This window comes from Elephas maximus, chromosome 20, assembly GCF_024166365.1.
Source record: "Elephas maximus indicus isolate mEleMax1 chromosome 20, mEleMax1 primary haplotype, whole genome shotgun sequence".
In the NCBI taxonomy this organism is placed as follows: Eukaryota; Metazoa; Chordata; class Mammalia; order Proboscidea; family Elephantidae; genus Elephas; species Elephas maximus.
In genome coordinates, this window is record NC_064838.1 from 16,357,077 (window position 1) to 16,375,777 (window position 18,701).

At 41.5% G+C, this 18,701-nt stretch overlaps 1 protein-coding gene across 10 annotated transcripts in view; it reads right to left on the reverse strand.

Annotated features, from left to right (window-relative positions):
- The window catches only part of FRMD4B (FERM domain containing 4B), a 386,278-nt gene that overhangs the window by 291,350 nt on the left and 76,227 nt on the right, over positions 1-18,701 (reverse strand). The window contains exon 4 of one of the 10 annotated variants that reach the window (XM_049863180.1): positions 15,696-15,804. The exons of 8 other annotated variants lie outside the window; for them this stretch is intronic. The gene's annotated coding sequence lies outside the window, so the exon portion shown is untranslated. Of the gene's footprint in view, positions 1-14,544; positions 15,668-15,695; positions 15,805-18,701 lie in introns of those variants that run through there. One more of the 10 variants, XM_049863184.1, reaches the window with a different exon arrangement.

Here is an 18,701-nt window from a genome sequence, read left to right on the forward strand (position 1 = left end):
GGTTTCCATTCATATTTTAGAATGCTATTGGAATTTCACTTAAAACCACATTGAGTTTATAAACACTTTTGTAAACACTGACATTTTATGCTGCTGGCCTTCCCCTTCCATAAATACGGTATATCTTGCCATTGCTTTAGTTTCTCTCTTGTGGTTTTCAGTAACTTTTCATACTTTACTCTGTGAAGTAGCTACGCGTCTCTTTAGGCCTTATTCTAAGTTTCTACAAAGTTTCGAGTGCTAGAATGACTTAAAAAAAAAATCCATATCTGAAGATATCAACTCATCCCTCCCTGGATATAGCTCTTCTAAGATTTTTGGTTACACTTAGAATAAAATCAACTCCTCACTGTAGTGTGACTTGAGAACAGGGCTTGCCCTGCCTTTCTCTTAGACTTTATTTGGTATGTTCCATTGGTCATGAAGCTTTAACCACACCGGCTTTCTTCAAGTACCCCAAACATACAAGCTAACCCCACCTCAGGACCCTATTCTTTACAGCTTTCTTTTCTTGGAACCCTCTTCTCCCAGATATGCATGTGGCTGGTTTCTTCTTGCCATTTGGGTCTCAGCTCAGATCTCTCAAAGAGACAGTCCGTGCCCACCAGAGAACAGTCCTCCAATCATTCATATAGGCATGAAAACAAACAAACAAAAAAACAACCAAACCCACCGCCATCAAGTTAATTCAATTCCAACTCATAGCAACCCTGTAGGACAGAGTAGAACTGCTCCATGGGGTTTCCAAGGCTGCAAATCTTTATGGAAGTAGACTGTCACATCATTTTCACATGGAGTGGCTGGTGGGTTCAAATTGCTGACCTTCTTAAAAGCTTGCAAGTGGTCATCTAAGATACATCTATTGGTCCCATCACACCCGGAGCAAAAGAGAATGAAGAAAACCAAAGACACAAGGAAAATACTAGCCCAAAGGACTAAAGGACCACATGAACCAGAGACTCCACCAGCCTGAGACCCAAAGTACTAGACGACGCCTGGCTACCACCAATTACTGCCCTGACAGGGGATACAAGAGAGAGTCCCGGGTAGAATGGGAGAAAAATGTAGGACAGAATTCAAATCCACGTAAAAAAGACTAGATTAATGGTCTGAGAGAAACTGGAGGAAGCTCCAAAACTATGGTCCCTGGATGCTCTGCTAACATAGACTGAAACCATTCCTGAAGACTACTTTTCAGACAAAGATTAGATGGGCCTATAAAACAAAAAATTAATACACGTGAGGAACATGCTTCTTTGTTCTATCAAATACAAGAGACCAAATGGGCAGCTCCTGTCCAAAAGCAGGACGAGAAAGCAGGAAGGGACAGGAACTGGATGAATGGATACAGGGAACCCATGGTGGAAAGGGGGAATACGCTATCACATTATGGGGATTGCCACCAATGTCACAAAACAATGTGTATAAATTTTTGAATCATCAACCAAGTAGCTGATCCAAGTTCTGTCTCATTTTAGAGCTCAAGTTCAGACCACACTGCTCCGCACTAGCACACGGCTTTCTTCTTTACCTTTATCCCTCTCTCTCCCTTCTTTTTAGGACTGATTATGAAGTTCTCAGAAAAATTTCGATCACATCATCCCTATTATTTGTAAATTCTTAAAGAGCAACATGGTACTTCCTGGATCAAAATTCAAGGGCCCAAATTCTTATACTGGCACAGCCACCAAACCACTGTATACTGTAATAGTGACACTGGAACATTTATGCCTCACTTTGCCCATCTGTAAAATGAGGGAGTTGGGCTACATGGCATCCAAGGATGATTCTGCCTCTGATCCTGAATGACTCTCCAATGTCTGGGAGGGGCTGCGTTGGCAAGACTCACCTGCATTGTCCCCACTTGGGATCTGAGTGCCAAAAGGAAGTACCTGTGACTGCAGTGAGTGGATTTCTAAGGCCAAATCAGAACACACGTTGTTGAGTGGCAATGTGTTATAATATTAGCATAAAAACTGTTTCAGAAAGTCAACAATATGGGGGAAAAAAAGAGAGAGAGAGAATGGAGGAAATCAAAGGCTCAAAGGAGAAACTAGTTCATGAGACTAACAGCCCACATGAACCACAGCCTCTTCTAACCTGAGACCAGAAGAACTAGATGGTGCCCGGCTACCATTACCAATTGCTCTGACCAGGGACACTACAGAAGCCTCAGATAGAATGGGAAAAAATGTAGAACAAAATTTAAGCTCCTAAAAAAAGGCAAGACCTACTAGACCGATAGAGATTAGAGGAATCCCTGAGACTATCACCCTAAAATAATGTATGAAGTTGGAATGGAAGCTATTTCTGCAGGTCACCTTTCAGGCAAATAACGGGTTGGCTTATAAAATAAACAATATCACCTGTGAGTAATATGCTCTCTTAAACAATTAACTATATGAAGCCAAACAGTCAATGTTTACCCAAAAGCAAAGATGAGAAGGCAGGGAGGGGAAGGTGGAAGCTAGATCAATGGAAACAGATCAAACAGAATGGAAAAAATAAGAATGCTGACACACTGTGAAAACTGTAACCGATGGCACAGAACAATATGCATAAAAGTTCTTAAAGGGAAACCTAATTTGTTGTGTAAACTTTCACCTAAAACACAATGAAATATTATTTAAAAAAAGAAAAAAACAAACAAAAAATGCTGACCTTTCGGTTAGCAGCCGAGCACTTAACCACTATGTCACCTGGTCTCCTCATAATGGCACCCAAAACCAAACCCAAACCCACTGCCGTCAAGTCGATTCCGACTCATATGATCATGAGCCATAATGGCACAGCTGCTTTATTTCCTTCATAGTCTTTATCACCATTTGAAATCATCTTGTTTAACTGTCGATTGGCATTTCCCCCACGGGAACATAAGCTCCACGTGATGGGGACTGTACTGTCTTGTTCTCGCCTGTATCCCCAGCACCTGGAATCATTCCTAGCACACAGTACATGTTCAATGCATAGATGTTGAATAAATGAGTGAGTGAGTGAATACATGAGCTGACTCAGAGCTCCCCATGCCTCTAATTGCTCTCTCTGTGTCCTCTCATATCAGGAAAGGGGTACTCCCTTTCTCCCACTGTCTACGCACAACTAGCAAATATTACCATGTAGACATTTCTGGGTAGACATTTCTAGTGTCTCAAAGAAATAGCTTAACTGCAGGAACACTTAAAGAGATCCTAAAAACATCTATGTTCTGCCTACCTAAGTTGCCAAGTGGCTTAAAACAGTGACAGGCCACTTCCCTATTCATCCCTTCACTGCTCCCAAGAAATAACCGTGGTTAAGTTTCATTGCCTGGAGTCAGAAATTTTTTATCAATTTATAAAACATCTACGTGTTTATTCAACTGTCTATCTACCCATCTATCTATCAGTCATCTCTCTATCTTAGATGAGACAATTTGAATGATTAAATATAAGAAGTTTTACTCGCCAAACTATTATTTTTCAATGGATCCCAGTTTGTTAAAAAGGCAGATTCCCAGGTCCCACCCCTAGAAGTTCCGACTCCATGAGCCTGGGGTGGGGCTTCAAAGTCTTCATTTTCAACAAGAACCCTAGCTGATTTTAACACAAGGGGGCCAAAACCATTCTTTGAGAAAGGCTCATCAAGTTCAAGGCAATTCAATGCCGTTCTTATTTTAAGATCATGCAGCCTCCTGAACACCAGGGGGCAGATGGAGCCACCTGTACTACCAGTGATGGAACGTGATTCGTGGCATCCACTTTGCTGGAGAAGAGGGTGAAGCAGATCCACCTGGCTCCACTCAGGCCCGGAGAGCCTAAAGTGCTTAGGAAGTCACATAAAAAATCAGGGAAGTAGTTCAAAACCAGTAATCAGGAAACATGGTTTGTACACTCTTTGCCGCCCTGGGCCTTGTTTTCCTCATATGCAAAATGAGACTTTGGACTAGGTATATTTGAAAAGCCCCTTCCAGTTCCAGCATTGATTATAAACTTCAACATCTTTATGTATTTCTTTGTGATTGGATTACGGCTGACTTTATCCTGTACCTTCCAAAATTTCTAGGATAAGCTTACATTATTTTTGCAATGTTTGCTGCCATCAAGTTGACTCCGACTCGTGGCGACCTATGCACAACAGAACAAAACGTTGCCTGGCTCTGTTTCATCTTCATCATCACAGGCATGTTGAGTCCATCATTGCAGCTCTTGTTCTAATCCATCACACCGAGGGTCTCCCTCACCCTCACTGGCTCTCTGGGTCACCAAACATGATGTCCTCCTCTAGCAACTGATGTTGTTGTGTACAAAGCAAGTGAGTCTGATAACATTCCGTTGAAAAAAATAGGGTTTTTATTGGCTAATTTTCCAAAGTAGATCACCTGGCCTTTCTTCCTAGTCTTTCTGAGTCTAGAATCTCAGCTGAACCCTGTCCACCATGGATGACTCTGCTGGTATTCGAAATACCAGTGGCATAGCTTTCAGCATCATAGCAACACGCAAACCACCAGAGTATGACAAACAGATGGTGGATTTTTTAATACAGGAGAAGAAAAGAATCCAGAAGATTTTAAAAGATAGTATTCCTCGTTGTTACTCAGACAGGAGTTTCACAAGCTGAGACGGTTGCTTCTGCCGCAGTGTTAACCTTACTACTTCCCATGAATATAAAGAAACAACAAAATCTCCACACACAGTTCTCCAACAGATTGTTTGAAACAAATTTAAAATTTGTTTTAATAGTCAAAATTGGATCTGTGACTCTAAACAATATGGGCGACATGAAACTAAACAGCCCAAAGATCCAGTATCAGCCAAAATCTCGTACCACATGGAGAAGAAATTAAGCAGTTCTTAAATATTTAATAATACCCTGTAATTTTTTTAGACTCCTGGGCTCCAAAGTTTCTGACAAAATAATTCCCAAGACATAATTAACAAAAATGGGCAATCTTCCAAAAAGTCTCCCGAAGCAAAACTCAACCCTCAGAGCACTCCCCCTGCAGTGAGCACAATGCCCACGGTGACATACCGACAATAAACAACAGAAACCAGAAAGGGTTTGGATTTTGCTCTGAACTGCTGTCTGCTGAAAATGGCTTCTAGAGAAGAAGGTTGTGATTAGAAGATCATGACATTTCCAACACCCACTCATTAACACGTCTGGAGATTCACAGAAGGGAGGTGATAGGGTCTTCCCAATCAGCCACAGGGTATTTACAAATACTGATTGCTATTCCAGTCTTCAGGGTTATTCAGTCATGCTGCAGTAGACAAAGGATACAGACATCCTAGCCAATCACACCAGGTGGTCTCTGAGAAAGATTCTCACCATCTTGGTTGCTCAGTCCACGTTGTTGTGGTTAGTTGTTAGTTGCTGTCCAATCAGTTCCAACTCACAGTGACTCCATGTCTTACAGAGTAGAACTGCTCTATAGAGTTTTTTTGGCTATAATCTTAACAGAAGTAAATTGTGAGGCTTTGTGTGTGTGTGTGTGTGGTACTGCTGGGTGGGTTCCAACCTTTAGGTTACCAGTTGACAGAAACCATTTCCACCACTAAAGATCTTTGCTATCAGTCGGAATCGACTCGATGGAACTAGGTAAGGATCTTTGCTCAGGCCACAAACCTATGTACAGGTAGTTCCTGACTTAAAACATATTCAAGTTACGAAGAACTGCACTTATGACCATCTTTTTTTTTAATACATCTTATCATTAGTGATATGTATGACATACAACATTGCAGTGTATAATGTGCTGATATTATCATTTTCAGATGCTCACTCAAAGATGGTCAGAGAGCAGATCTACAAAGATAAAAAAGAATAATAAAAGGCAATAATTATGAAACCTAAAATTAAAAAAAGAGGTATTTGACTTATGTCAGAACCCACTTAGGATGGAGTCGTGACAACGGAACCCCACTGTATGTCAGGGACTACCTGTATTCTTTACCCTTATCACATCACTTCCCATTCATCAACTCCTAGCAGCTCTGCCCGTGAAACACAGCCCCTATTTGCCCATATCTCCTTATTTCCAAGGCCATCTCCCTACTCCAAGCCACTATCATCTTTCCCTTAGAAGATTTCAATAGTCTTCTTACTAATTTCCACACTTGACACCTGACACAATCCCTTCTTCAAATGGTGGCCATATTTATATATCAGATGGTTTCTCTGCTTAACACACTTTGGTGTCTTTTTAAGGTACAAAGGATAAACGTTAAGCCCCAGATTTGTGGGTCCCTATTCACCTCTCAAACCCTCATTTCATGCCAATCTCCCCTTCATTCTTTTGTATGTGTATGTGTGAAAATATACACAACAAAACACATACCTGTTCAACAATTTCTACATGTACAGATCAACGCAAGTGGTTACATTCTTCACATTGTGTCTGCATTCTATCTCTACCCATATTGTTTCACCACCATTAGCTTTTACTCTCTATGTCCCTTGAAGGTCTCATCTGTGCTTTAGAATTACTGCTGTCAATTTGATCCCATATAGATAATTCTTTAAAAGAGCAAAATATTCAAGACCAATATCCTTTATTAATTGAGCTAAACTGTTCTTTTTTTTTTACAGATGACTTCATGGGGTAGTTTTGGTTCAAGGATTAAAGATTATTTCAGGACAGTAGATTCAGGGGTTCCTCCAGTCTGGTTCCCAAAGGAATTTGATGCTCTCTTCCACTTTTTTCCTCCTTCTGATCAGGATCCATCTATTGGGTCCTTGATCAAAACATTCAGTAATGATAGTCAGGCACAATCTATTTCTTCTGGTCTCATGGCAAAGGAGGTAGTAGTTCAGGGCGGCAGTTAGACCTGCAGACCATTTCTTTCTCCTATTTCTGGGTCTTCTTTTTCTTCTACTGCTTCAGGTGAGTAGACACCAATTGTTGTATCTTGGATTCCCTTCCACACTTGATACTTCCCACATTGGCTTCTTTTTCCTACCTTACTTCACCAACCTCATTCTCACCACAGGGACTTTGGAGTTTGCACTTGCTGTTCCTACTACTTGGATCACTATTTCCCCAGATTTTCCTTTATCTGGTTCCATTTCATCAATCCAATTTAGCTCATATTATCTTCCCTGATCACTATATCCTAAATAGCATCAATCTGAATTTGTGTTATCCTCTACCCTTGTTTATTTCCTGTACGGTTCTGAAATTACATTGTTTACTTGATGGCTGGTTTTCTTCCCCACCTAGAATGCAAGTCTCCTGGGGAGAGAGCTCTTGCTTGTCCTATTTATTCACTGCTGAGTCACCAGAGCCAAGGGCAACATACATAGTAGATACTCAGTGACTGCTTGTCAGTTGAATGCATGTGTTGTTTTAGATTACATCCCAGGACCCAACTTTTCAATGTTCCCTCTTCATTCAGAATCAAAACTTACTTTGTTAGCTTATGACTTGAAGCTCATTGCTCTAAAAACAGAAGATCCTTTGGAGACATTAGTCAAATGAAATTTAAACCTCGTTGACAAGCTAAGATAACTCGTACAGCGTGTCTTGACTTGGGGGAACAATTGTGTAGGTTGTCACTGCTGGAAGCAAAGGGCTTAGAGTCTGAGTGGGTTGATTGCTACTATGTCACATGGGATTATCCAGGTGGGTACTGTTTAAATGCTATGGAAATTTGCTACGATCTCTGTGCTTTAGCAAGGCATTCAATATGGGGAGAGTTCATTTTGAGGCCAGGTAAGAGGGTCAGCTAACTAAAGTTTTACATGGGCCCTATATTAAGGTAATTTCACTTTGACTTGCAAAGTGAACTACAAAGTGGTAGTGATAGCTAATTTTCTGCACTGTATCATAATTTACCAATCACCAACATATTCATCATTTCCTTTGTTTCTCAGGGCAATTCTGTGAGGCTGGCCAAATGTATTTATTATACCTATTTTATATACATGAATATGAGACTCAGAATGGTTGAAAGAACTTTTTCAAGAGCTCACGGTCAGTACTCAGTAGAGCCTTGATTTGGAATCAGTATCTTAGGTTAGCTTCTAGATATGCTTATGAACCAAAAAGAGAGCTACTGCAAAAGGCATTTTAAAAATCAACTTTATTGGGGATACAATTGACATACAACAAAGTACTCCCATTTTCAGGGTACAGTGCAATAGATTTTGACAAATATATACTCTCCAGTACCCCCCACTAGAACGAAAAAAAAAAAATTTTTTTTTTCCTGTCCCCTGCAAAATTCCTTCATGTCGTTTTGCACTTAATCCTTCCCCATCACTGGATACCCCTGCCTCAGTCAGCCCTGATCTACTTTCTGTCACTATACATGACTTTGCTTTCTTAACAAATTCACATGAAAGGGATCATACAGTCTGGACTCTTTTTTTGTCTGGCTCCTTTTGTTCAGCATAATATTTTTGAGATTCATCCACATTACTGCACATGTTAGTAGTTTGTTCCTTATTAATTGTTTTATTTTATAGTGTTCTGTAGTGTGGATATACCACAGCTTGTTTATCGATTCACCTGTTGGTGGACATTCCGACTGTTGCCAGTTCCAGGCTATCATGAATGAAGCTGCCATGAACATTCTTGAACAAGTCTTTGTATGACTATCATTTTCATTTGTCTTCAGTAAATATCTTGGAGTGGAACTGCTGGGTCCTATGACAAGGGTATTTTTGATTTTATAAAAACAATAACTATGTCCCAGAGTGGTTTTACCCTTTTATAATCCCATCAGCAGCATAGAAGCATTCTAGTTGCTCCGATCCTCACCAACATTTGGTGTTGTCAGTCTTTTAGCCATTTTAATAGATGTGAGGTGGATATCTCATTGTCGTTTAAATTTGCATTTTCTTGATGACTAATAATGTTGATAACCTTTTTATGTGCTTATTGGCCATTTGTATAACTTTAGCACAGAGCTATTTGAGAAGAGATATGAGTGACACAAAAGATAAAATTTTATTTCTCATAAGAGAACTCGCTTTATTTTAAAAATAATTTTTAAAAATGCAGCCTGGGAAAGGATTTCTGAAACATTCAGACTACAATGACCAAATATATTTAGAGGCTAAACTAAGAGTAATGAAAATAATAGCATGGTAGAAAATACCTGTATCTTATTAGCTTTGTGTTCTTTTAGTATGTGTTCATGGAATGGTTTAAGAAATATGGTGGGCTGAATTTGCAGGAAGGGGAAGTGGGATTCAAGTAGCTTGATCTCAGCAAAGAAGGGTAAAGCTTTGCTCTCTTCATTTCCAATTACTCTTCCCGAGACTTCATTTTATAGACCATAGCCTCAATTATTCACAGCATCTTTTTATATCTAGCCTCATAAAACTGTAAGGTGAATCATTACAAAATTAATATTCAACAGGCTTTATATAACTCTGCTTAATGCAATGCATAACTCAGGTTTTTATCACCCCAAGGCCTCTCAAGATCTATAAATGCAACCAACTTAATGAGACACCATGTATTTTAACTGTAGCATAACCTTCATGACCTCCACACCACAAAACCACTAAATTTAGACCAAACAACCAAACAGACATGGATGATAGAAATGGATGTACAAAAGGCTAGGCTCAGCATAATGCCCCCCCCGCCCCCGCCCCCGCCCTGATGATAACCATGCCTGTGTTCTAACGTATCTGCTTTCAGAAACTCCTGGTTTTAATAAAAAGGAGCTTCTTTTGATTCCAGGGAACTTGCAAGCTCACCAGGAATCACTATCAATTTTTAAAACCACGTAAATCCCCTGAAGAGTTTCTAAGGCTTAATAATCATCACTTCTCAGGAGGGAAAAAAAAGTTAAAGAATACATCTGGATACTAACCCCATCCCCCACCAAGACAATGTGTAAAAACTTCCAACCTAGAAGGAGCCTTACAGATTACTCAGTCCAACAATCACATTTTACAGAGAAGGAAACTGAGGCCCGGACAAGTGAAAGGACCAGCCTGAGGTGAGACAATCGGTCCCAACAGAGCTAGGTGTTAAACCCAGGTCTTCTGACTCAGACTCTTAATTCTTTCTTTTTAAGGTTTTTGTTTCCTGTTTTCAATAGTTAAGCGGGTTCATTGTAGAAAACTTGGAGAACTCGGGAAAGCACAAAGGACAAAAAAAATATCTTTAATCATCTCTAATCTCAACAGTCTGAGATAACCACTCTCCAACTTTCGGTGGGGGGCAGGAGGATGTAGAAGTTAAGAGGGCTGATTGTGGAGTCGTATATTTGAGTTCGAATCCTGGCTCCTATCCCTGAGAAGCTTGTGACAATGGGGAAGTCACCTAACCCCCCTCAGCTTCAGTTCTCCCATCAGTAAAATGGGCACAGTAAGAGGACTTACATTTTGGAATTTGCAGAGCATTTCACGTAGCGCGTGGCACACAGCAGACACTCACTAAAGATTACCAGTTTCAGTCCAGCCGATTTCGACTCATGGCTCCCCCATGTGTGTCAGAGTAGAACTGTGCTCCAGAAGATTCTGGCTAGCTGATTTTTCAAGATTGCCAAGTATTTCTTCTGAGGTACTGCTGGATAGACTTGAGCCTCCAACTTTTTGGTGAGCAGCAGAGAGCACTAACTCTTTGCACCACCTAGGGATGCCCACTGAACATCAGCCATATGAGTACATCCTTTCAGACATTCATGTATGCATACATGTTCTTTTTTTTTTTTTTAATGTATATCTATAGTTCTGTGGCCTGCTTTTTTCTGCCATGAAAAGTCATTCACCAGGGGTCTTTCCACTAACTCGACTACCCTGGAGGAAGCCAAATTTTAAACAGTGATCTGCTGGGTTCTGACTGCTAAGAAGGAATTCTCACAACCGAGCAAACATCTCAGAGTTATCTCCCAATTGTGTTCCAATAGTGACGCCCTAGCACAGCTTCAGAAGGAAGGTGGCTCCTGGCCTGCTCCTGGAGGGCCTCAGCCAGGAACCAGAATGGCTCCAGTGACCTTTGTATGCCAAGGTCATCTCAGAGAATGATCTGTGACATTATCATGGTCAAGGTGATTTCCAGGGAAAGTTCTGGAGAATAAAAACTGTCCTCCTGTCATCTCTCTTCCTCCTGCCTTGCACCAAAAACCGGCTCCCTGTATTCTTGAGGGAGTCCCTGGGTGGTGTAAATGGTTAATGTGATTGGCTGCTAACTGAAAAGTTGGAGGGTTGAGTCTACCCAGAGGTTCCTTGGAAGAAAGGCCTGGCAATCAATCAATCTATCTATCTATCTATCTATCTATCTATCTATCTATCTATCTATCTATCTATCTATCTATCTATCTATCTATCTATCTAATCTATCTATATAAAAGAAAGGCCTGGCAACCTACTGAAAAATCAGCCATTGAAAACCCCACGGTGCACGGTTCTACTCTGACAGCCACGGGGTTGCCATGAGTCGGAATCGATTCAGTGGCTACTCGTATATTTGTGAGAATCCAGAAAGAATGGCTGGGAAGGCAAATTGTCAGTGACTAATGGGTGATGGCTGTAAGGAGTGCTGTGATACAGCTTATGAAGCTGCACCTTGGATCAATGAGAAAGTATATCGTTACTGATTAGCAATGTCCGTCATGGAAGATGGCAACAGTGGATGGGTACACATGCCACTTTACTGTCCTCCCTGATCTATTTTATCATCCTCATTCCATAGATAAGAAAACTCAGGCCCATAGAAATGAAGAATCCTGGCTCATTTAAGGTTGTGAAAATAGTAAGTGGAAAAGCTGAGGCCACTAACCACTCCTTATGGTTCGAAGTTCGGTACTCTTTTCTCCACGGCTGGCTGCCTTTCTTCTTCAGTGCGTGGGATGGTTTCAGTGGTCCTGGCGTGTTACAACTCATTCAGATCACTTCCATAATGAATACATTATGCCAAGATAATTTAAAAAACAAAAAACCCAGTCCCAGGTTTATACCAAGGCCCTGGCAATCACCACGACACAGCTGTTGTGAGAATGCGTATTCTATTTTCACAAAAGACAGGTGGCCGCCTATGCCACGCTGGCCTGAGATAATGTAATGTGCAGAAGGAGAGACCATCAAGGAGGGAGGGAGACATTTCTTCTTTCAATAAGAGAGCTCTAAATAAATAAAATAGAAAACGAATGTTTACAATGTTACAGTTGTAGAGAAATGGCTGCAGGGTTTGGTTCCAATTTGTATCCTCTCCAGAAAAATGGACTTCAACATGAACTTGTGTAATGGTAGGAGAAAGAAGTCATTCATTCACAGATTCCATGATTGTTTAAGTGCTTATTACATGTCAGGGAGCCCTGGTGGCGCCAGTGGTTAAGCATTCCGCTGCTAACCAGAAGGTCAGTAGTTCGAATCCACCAGCAGCTTCTTGGAAATCCTATGAGGCTGTTCTACTCTGTCCTGTGAAGTTGCTATAAGTTGGAGTCAACAGTAACAGGTTTGGTCATTACATGCCAGGCACTGTGCAGGACACCAGGGATGCAGCAGTGATCAGAAGAGAAATGGTTTCTGTCTTCACATATAGACATAAGAGTCTACTGGGAAAGACAGACTGTTAACAGGTATTGTAATAAGTGTGGATATGCGAGTAAGAAAACGGTGTTTGGGGGTGGAGGATCCTAAACAGAAATACATCAACATGCTGAAGTAGAAAGCGTGCGTGATTTGGAGTCAGAGAAAAGTGTACCGGAATCCCGCTTCCTGCCATTGACTAGTGGGTGGCCTTGAGTAAACCAGTTAAGCTTTCTACCCCAATTTCCTTCTCTGCAAAACAACACTAGTAATGCCTACTCAGTAAGGAGCCCGAGCGGCACAATGGTTAAATGCTCAGCTGCTAACCAAAAAGGTCAGTAGTTTGAACCCACCAGCAACTCTGCTGGAGAAAGACCTAGCAATCTGCTCCCATAAAATTAGTCCAGAAAATCCCATAGGAAGTTCTATTCTGTCCTGTAGGGTCCCTAGGAGTCGGGATCAACTTGAGGGCACACAACAACAGGGATTGTTTCAGGTACTGAGTTAAAGTTTATCAAGTTCCTGGGGGAGCCTGGCACAGAGAATATACTGTATGTGTCAAATGAATGAAAGAATCTCATCAAACATATTGGATCTCTAATAGAAAAGGGGCAGTTGGGTGGAGAGTGAAAAAAAAACAGGAACAGAATCACCAGACCAGTTGCCATCAAGGCAACTCCCACTCAAGGCAACCACCCCGTGTGTGTCCGAGTAGAACCGTGCTCCACAGGGTTTTCAAGGGCTGATTTTTTGAAGGAGATCACCAGGCCTTTCTTCCAAGGTGCCTCTGGGTGGACTTGAACCACCAACCTTTAAGTTAGTAGCTGAGCACTTTACCATTTGAGCTACCCTGGGACTCCATTGATGAACAAGATAGACATAGTCTATCCTCACAGTGCACAAGATATTACACAATTAATTATACAAATTATCTTCTTGGGCCACCTGTGAACAGGGCACCAGGAGAGGGCAAATGGGGTCCCCAGCCTAGTCTGAGATTCCGCATGGCTTTTTTTGAGAATACAGCATTTAAATTGGGCCCTAAAGTAGGAGTGAGTCAGTCAAAGAGTGGGGAAGGGCTATGATATTCCCTTCATGTATAAAGACTGAATAAGAAAGTTGGATATTTGATTTGTTGATTAACTATGTTAAGGGGTTGGAGGATTTCCAGAAATATACATTCAGTCAGGAAATGTTCTCTCCTTTCATCTTACGTGGGTAACCCAAGAGCCAAACAAATGCTTGGATGTGTTCAGGGCATTCGTCATTGAGAGCACCAAAGCTGGCGATCAAGATTAAGCATGCCTGGAGAAACACCCCAGTAACCAGCAATGGTGTACCTGATGGAGTCCACTCTTGTTACCTGATGACAGTGTGACTACTGTACTAGGTGGCAAAAAGCCCTCTAACTTGTTCAAAGAAACACAGCTTGAGGTTTACAAAGATGCCACTTAAAATTGGTCTACAGGTCACCTACCTGCTGAGTGCTCCGGAAATAACCTCAGTCGCATCTGACCCATCCAAACCTCTAGGGCACACCTGCTTTCTGAGAATCTGGACCAGCTGAACTTCTTCGTAACCATGTGTGCTTTTGGACAAAGCTTTATAAGCTAAGAAAATGCGATAAACAAGTCTTCGATGTTTCTATGTCTGTGATCGATTGCCTTTTTTGCTCACAGCAATCTTGGAAGAGTGTCACTTCTAAGTTTTATTATTCTCGCTGCATGGTAATACTTCAAACATTTTAGTAAATTATGATTCTCTAGTTCCTACTTCAGAATCATTTAACTGATTTAATGAGCTCTGTCTAATTATTCCATTTCACCTTTCATATGAGAGAGTGTGGCAGTGTTTTGGCTGAAATAGCTGCTAACAGCTCAAAGACTCAAAAAGGAAAAACTGAGACTGGGTAACGTAGAACTCACAACAGTTCATTTTACGTCAGATATAATTCTTAAAAATATACACATACATATATATGCACGCCTTCATTAATGAATTCATTCATACAATCATTATATGTTTATAGAATGCCTGTATGTGCCAGGCTTTGTGAAAGACACCAGATCAACTTACATGGAGCTTTCTTAGGATGGCATCCTTCTGTTGGGGGCATAAGACATGGTGGTTAACGTCTCTAGGGCAAGATAGAGTGGAGTTAAGTCCTGGCTTCATCATTTCTTGGCCATGTGATGATAGGCAAGGCAATGAACCAAGGTGTGTCTCAACTTCCCTATCTGTAAAATGGGGTTGAAATAACAGGACTGCCGCGAAGATGAAATGAGTTATTACATACAAATCATGTAGATGAGTTCCCGGGCCGTAACAGGCACTCCATGATTGTTGTCTCTTTTTGTCATTACTGCATTTGTCCTGGCACCAAGTACTTGTCTACACCACTCACGGCAATTCCAAGTGTCTCTCTACCTCCCCATCTATTTATCTATCTACCTATTTATTTATTTAATGTTTGCCTCCTTCATCAAATTATAGGATCCATGAGGACAGAGACTATGTCTGTTTTGTTCATGACTAAATTTCCCATGCCCAGTACAGTGCTTGGCTAATAGTTAAGGCACCTAGAAAATGTATGTTGAATGAATGAACTGATAAATAAATGATTCTCTGTCTGGACACATGACCTCTTTTACTCCCCACAAGTCTTTTGCTTCAGAGATTTCCATGTCCCATGTTTATCAAATGCCGCTTGTTGGAAATTCCACATGGTTTTACATCCAGATGGTGCCCGTGACAAGGGGAAGGCATTCTGGCACGCATGAAAGTTGCAATGACAGATGACAAGCCAAGTCACTGTATTATTCATCGTCGAGTGCCAGGGAACTGACTGCTGTCAACTGAGCTCCACAATGGCCAAGTAAAGGGGCTGATTTTTCATGGAAGCTGGGAGCATCATTAGAGAGGTGAGGCGATACGGTAGGAAGATTAGGGCTAAAAAATGAGGAGTTACTCAGTCCAGTCTTGACCTTGAAACACTGGGAAAGTCACTTCACCTCTCTGCGCCTCTGGCTTACTGTTTTTGCAAATGTTGGATACAAATTGTCATCAGTAATTCCCAAGCATCAGAATCTCCTGAATAGCTCTGAAAAATACTGATTCCTCTAGTCCATGGATCAATCAATGTTTCCTGCAATGGGTTTCATGTAATGGGTTGAATGGTGTCCCCTAAAAAGACATACTGAAGTTCTAACCCTTCCCTTCCCCCTTACCTGTAAATAGGATCTTATTTGGAAATAGTGCCTTTGCAGATGTCATTAGTCAAGTTAACATGAAGCCATACTGGAGTAGAGGGGGTCTGAGCCCAATATGGCTGGAGTCCTAATAAGAAAAGGAGAAGATACAGGTAGATACAAAGGGAAGATGGCCGTGTGAAAATGGAGGCAGAGATTGGCATTACATTGCCACAAGCCAAAACACCTGGGGCTGCCAGGAGCTGGGAGAGACAAAAAAGGATCTTCCCCTGGAGCCTTTGGATAGGCATGGCCCTGCTGACACCCTGAATTCAGACTACTAGCTTCCAGAACTGTGAGGAATATATTTCTGTGGTTTTATGCCACCTGGATTGTGGTACTTTGTTCTGACAGAACTAGGAAACTAATAAGGCCAGATAGTAACTATTGCAGGCCTCACACCACTCAGCTCTGCCCTCGTATATCCAAGTGAATGGGCATGGCTGGATTCGACCAGTATGCCAGTGGTCATAGTTTGCTGACCCCTGCTCTGGGCCATCTGTGACCTAGTGCATCAAAATCTCCCAGGGCTAGGATTCTGCATATTCACAAAAGCTCCCCCAGGTTACCTGGAGGGACAGCTACGTTTGGGACCCACCAGATTAAACCATAAATAAGGCTGATTCCAGCTGTAACTGGAGCTGCAAATGTACATGTCTTAGTTTTATTTTAAGAGGTAACTACACCCAGTTAGAAACCCTGATGGCGTAGAGGTTAAGTGCTACGGCTGCTAGCCAAGAGGTTGGCAGTTCAAATCTGCCAGGTGCTCCTTGGAAACTCTATCAGGCAGTTCTACTCTGTTCTAAAGGGTCACTGGGAGTCAGAACCAACTCGACGGCAGTGTGTCAACACTATCTAGACAGCAATTTTTAAATATTATTTCAAATGCATTGCACTTGGGTATTAGCTTTCTCTATCTGAAATTTTTGCTTTCTAAACATGCAATTCTCTACTTTACCAGAAGTTTTGATGGTTCTTTTCACTGTGTTCAGATCTGAAGTACCTGTCTCTGTGTGTGAGATCACTTGTCAGCTCTCTATAAGGGACAATTTCATTGCTAAGCTACAAATGAGAACCTTAATATTATTCCTTTTAGCACTGATATGGCACAGTACAGATAAGCCTCCACTTTAAAAAAGGGTAATACATAAGAATGTGAAATTATGAAATGGTTAAATTAAAGGTTGTTTATAACATTTGAGGTAGGATTTCCTTTGTGTAGACGACTCCTTTTCTGCACTGAAACTATGATTTGACTTACAGGCCAGGCGACAATACACCCTGGTTTTGCAGGCACAGTCCCAATTTTCGCCTGTCGTCCCTGACTAATTAATGCAGCACCCCTCCCTTTTACTCTCAAATGTGTCCCATTTGGATAATGAAATTACATGGTCATCTTTCTTACAGACGACCTTGAGAAAAAACTATCATAATGATTGCTCCATTTATTTTTTTCTAAAGGATATTATCCATGAGTATACTGCTCCATTAAAAAACCATCTATATGAGACCAAAATGTCAACAATTACTCTAAAGCAAAGATGAGAAGACAAGGGAGAGGGAAACTAGAGTACTGGGAACAGAACAACCAGAATGTAATTAAAGAGAATGTTGATGCATTGTGAAAAAGGCAACCAATGACAAAGAACAATTTGTGCAGAAACTGACAAACAGGAACCTAATTTGCTGTGTAAATTTTCATTGCAAACACAATAAAATACTATTTTAAAAAAAAAAAAGATAAGACCTGGGAAAATGCCCTTGGATTTAGAGATTAGGGATGGGAGCGAGAAGAGCTCTTGGTGACATCTGTCTGCAAGGATGGTTTCCACAGAGGGTGTCCACAGTGAAGAGGAAACGGAGGATAGAAGCCTTCTGATAGCAAGGCTGCTCAGGACAGGGAAGTCAGCGGAGAGATGCTAGAATAGAATCTGGGACCAAAAGAGGGGATTTTTTAAAGACAGGAGAGTTTTTTTTTTTTTTTTTTTAAATTGTACTTTGGATGAAGGTTTACAGAACAAACTAGTTTCTCATTAAACAGTCGGTAAACATATTGTTTTATGACATTGGTTAACAACCCCAAGACACATCAACATACTCCTTTCTCAACCTTCAGTTCCCTATTACCAGCTTTCCTGTCCCCTCCTGCCTTCTATTCCTTGCCCCTGGGCTGGTCTGCCCCTTTAGTCTTGTTTTGTTTTATGGGCCTGTCCAATCTTTGGCTGAAGGGTGAACCTCAGGAGTGACTTCATTACTAAGCTGATAGGGTGTCTGGGGGCCATACTCTCAGGGTTTCTCTGGTCCCTGTCAGGCCAGCAAGTCTGATCTTTCTTTTTGAGTTAGAATTTTGTTCTACATTTTTCTCCAGCTCTGTCCGGGATCCTCTATTGTGATCCTCATCAGAGCAGTCAATGGCCGTAGCCAGGCACCATCTAGTTGTACTGGACTCAGTCTGGTGGAGGCCATGGTAGATGTGGTTCATTGGTCGTTTGGACTAACCTTTCCCTGGTATCTTTAGTTTTCTTCATTCTTCCTTGCTAAGATGGAAACCCTGGTGGCGTAGTGGTTAAGTGCTACGGACGCTAACCAAGCGGTCCGCAGTTCGAATCCGCCAGGCACTCCTTGGAAACTCTGTGGGGCAGTTCTACTCTGTCCTGTAGGGTCGCTATGAGTCAGAATCGACTTGACAGTACTGGGTTTGGTCTGGTTTTGGATCAGGAGGGATCAGTCCCTGGAGAAGGACATCATACTTGGTAAAGTAAAAAGTCAGCAAAAAAGAGGAAAACCCTCAGAGAGATGGATTGACACCGTGGCTGTAACAATGGGCTTAAGCATAACAGCAATCGTGAGGATGGCTTAGGACTGGGCAGTGTTTTGTTCTGTTGTACATACGGTCTCTATGAGTCGGAATCGACTCAACAACACCTAACAACAACAATAACAACATTAGACTTCAAGCTCCACGCCTTTGTCCAATTTACTCAC